This window comes from Cebus imitator, unplaced genomic scaffold (assembly GCF_001604975.1).
Source record: "Cebus imitator isolate Cc_AM_T3 unplaced genomic scaffold, Cebus_imitator-1.0 Scaffold20, whole genome shotgun sequence".
Classification (NCBI taxonomy): domain Eukaryota; kingdom Metazoa; phylum Chordata; class Mammalia; order Primates; family Cebidae; genus Cebus; species Cebus imitator.
This window is the reverse complement of record NW_016107335.1, coordinates 10047430-10050846: the sequence shown is the minus strand read 5'-3', so window position 1 is coordinate 10050846 and position 3417 is coordinate 10047430. Positions and strand designations below refer to the sequence as shown.

Below are 3417 nucleotides of genomic sequence, written 5' to 3'. Positions count from 1 at the left end.
CAACAGCAATTCTCCTTTATTAACATGAGAGCAAAGCTGCCTAGTGTCACCGGGAGACAAGAAAATAACTGGGTTTCTAGGCTGTTGGCTTCCACCTGGAGCTGGGTCTGTGTGGGTGTGTTCTGTTTCAGGCCCTGCCTCCTTCAGGCCCATGCCTCACGTGTTACTCCTGTGACTGGCAGGAGGAAGGCCACAAGTTTAGGTTACAATCATGAGTAATGACGGCGATCGGTCAACTGTCCTCCCTCTTCCTCAAAACAGTCGAGTACTTAAAACGCCAAGCTGAATTGCAGGGAGTCCTCACCATCATAGACTTAGCAAGAAACCAGGTCCACAGTGCCATAACCCCAGGTGTGTTTGTAGCAACATGAACGGTCATGAGCTGTCGCTCACATGTTACATTCTGACATTATTCAGAATTGGATGGGTAGAATGCCAATACCACAATTTACAATGCATTACGCAATGTACACACTGCCTCAGGAAGAGAAAGCTCACTTGAAAAGTATCTCCTAGGTCGTGCTCTGCGCAGAAGGAATCCAGGCCCCTCCACACGAGTGTGGGCACGGGGGACCTGAAGTGCTTGTGGTTCTATGCTAGGTCTCTGTGGGGGCAGGAACAGAAGCCATGCGTGGGACCTCCAGCACCCACTGGGTCACCTTCAAGCAGACAAAAATGAGAACATCACCCATCCCCATAGCAAAGGGCATTGGGCTTTCAGAAAATGCGATTGATCGAATGAAGGAATCCTCTCCATCTGGTTCAAAGTCTCAGTGGTATTCTGGTGCTTATGATGCCTCGGTTTCTGATGAAGAATTGAAAAGAAGCGTAGCGGAGGAGCTAACATGAAGCAAGCCAAGAAAGAAACTGAAGATCAGAAATGACTAAAGCAAACCAAAGAGCTGGACCGAGACAGGGCCCCTGCCAATGGGGAGTTAACCAGAGCCACCCTTCAAGAGAGGATGTTAAGCCAGAAGGAATGTGCTAAGGTTACCTGGCTAGGCAGCCGGAAGAGAAAGAGCTAGTGCTCACGAAGCAGGTCACACTCTGCAAAGTGCAGCTGGCTAGACTCAGAGTTCTACAAAGTCACCACTGAACAGTATCAGAAAGCTGCTGAAGAGACGGAAGCAAGGTTCAAGCATATGAGTCTCATCAGTCTGTGCTGACCTGCAGGCCAAAATTCTTCAGTGTTACCACAAAAACACCTACCAGACCCTCCAATGCTCTGCTCTGGTATATGCACAGGGTCAATCATGCCAGACCATGCTTGAGGAAGGAATATAAAAAAACTTTTAGAACAAGCAAAACATGTTCAATGTTAATTTCAGAGAGGGAGTGTTTTGTTTTCCTCGTAAGAAAACCCATTTAAAGAGAAGAGCACTAATGAGAAGACCACTCAAGACAGACAGCGAAGAATGAATTCAGTAGAATCATATCACATTTTGATTGGCAGCAATTTGAAGGGCAGCTGAAGCCTAGGTCAGGATCAGTCATCAGGGGATGCTTTTCAGTATTAGTAAACCCCTTTTATGATGATTAAAAGGGAAGGGCAGCCTTCTCCACCTTTTGGTACTTTCTCTTCAACTTCTACGGACCATAAAATGTTTCTCTTCTAGGCAAGCCCCATCATTTGGTGAGCCTCCACCCTAAGAAAGCGGGATGGCATGGGCTGGGGGTGTGGGCAAAAGTAATTGGAGTGGGGACAGGAGAGAGCCGGAAAACATAAATATCAGGGTAGCAGTGCTGGGTGGAATTGTCTAGGCTGTGGCATGCTGGTTTTCTTGCTTTTTCTTGTTTCCTTTGATTATATAACAGTGATTTCATTTTAACTTCTGGTGATCCTGCAAGCAAGGAAGCAAACAGGAGAGAAGATGTACTTCTTTTACAGGACTAATGTGTATGATTAGCAAGACAAAGGCAACCTTGGTTTATATAACCTCCATTGTTATATACTGAGGTCTTTACTTCACTCACTAGCAATAATAAATATATTTTCTGACAGAAAAAAAAAGTGCCCCCTAAAGAGAACAAATGTGTTATGCCAGCCAACAAGAGGCAAATTATTTAATAAACAGTGCCAGCTGTCCGCCACTGGAATCTACTAAGTGCCAGATACTGCCCGTGACAGCTCATCTTCACTTTTGTTAGAGTGATCTTCCTAAGTGGAATCTGAGGGTGTCATCTTCCTGCCTGATGCCATTCAACGGCTGTCCGTGTCTTCGGGACATGAGTCTAGCCCACCTCAGTACAGGAGCCTAGGTACAGGAAATGCTCTTTTGGATCTGATGGCTTCCTACCTCTCCACCGTCTGGAGCTGAACTCCCTCCCTGCTCCGCCCTCACCTCACACTGTCACTGCACCTCTCTTCCCTGGTCACTCTGCCTGCTTGCAAATCTTTGGTGTACTGCATCTGGCTTGCCTCTAGGACTTGCTCTTGATGTCCTCTCTGTGTTGACAAGCCCCCTGCCTGCTCTCAGTTTCATCCCGCTTTCCAAATACCAGCTTCTTCTTTGGGTATCAGCACCTCTGCCACACCTTCCTTGAATATTTCTTCTCCCCAAGAACGGTTTGTGTGTTGCTCTAAGATATTTGCGCTCTTTATTCACCACCACCTCCACTATCTCCAGGGCACTTACTGCAAGGTAATAGAATTGTTTGCTTTCCTGTGGGTCTTCCTAGGCAGACTTTATGTTGCTTACGGGCACGGTCTATGTGTCAGTAGTGCCTGGCATATAGAAAAATTCAATAAGAGCCAGGCATGGTGGCTCAAACCTGTAATCCCAGCACTTTAGGGGGCCAAGGCAGACAGATCATAAGGTCAGGAGTTTGAGACCAGCCTGACCAACATGGTGAAACCCTGTCTCTACTAAAAATACAAAAAATTAGCTAGGTGTGGTGGCAGGCACTTGTAATCCCAGCTACTTGGGAGGCTAAGACAGGAGAATCGCTTGAACCCAGGAGGTGGAGGTTGCAGTGAGCCAAGATGGTGCCACTGCACTCCAGTGCAAGACTCCGTCTCAAAAAAACAACAAAAAAAGGAAAAGTTTAATAAATATTTGCCACTTAAATCTTCACAAGAATGCATTCAAGATAGATATTATCATCCTTCCTTTATGGATGTAGGAAAAAGCCCATTGGTTTTTGAGAAGCCATCAGTGGCCTCTATGTTTAGAGGCAGCTGAACACATACAAATTGTCTGTGATAAAACTGTTATAATTCTGAGAACTGGTCTTAATTTTGTAAATAGAATCTAACTGATGAAATGAATAAATAATGGTTATGTTTCAGGTTGACGAACAAAAGATTGTTAAACTTTGATTGAATCTGACCGTGACATGCTGCAGATGAAATTCGCGAATGTCAGTGAAGAGTCTCTATAGAAAGGTTTAGCACTCATCTTGTGACAATAGACCATT

At 45.4% G+C, this 3417-nt stretch overlaps 1 pseudogene; it reads left to right on the top strand.

The window, feature by feature from the left end:
- The first annotated feature begins 627 nt into the window (after positions 1 to 627).
- On the top strand, positions 628 to 1284 carry LOC108296653 (annotated as a pseudogene).
- The last annotated feature ends 2133 nt before the right edge of the window (positions 1285 to 3417 follow it).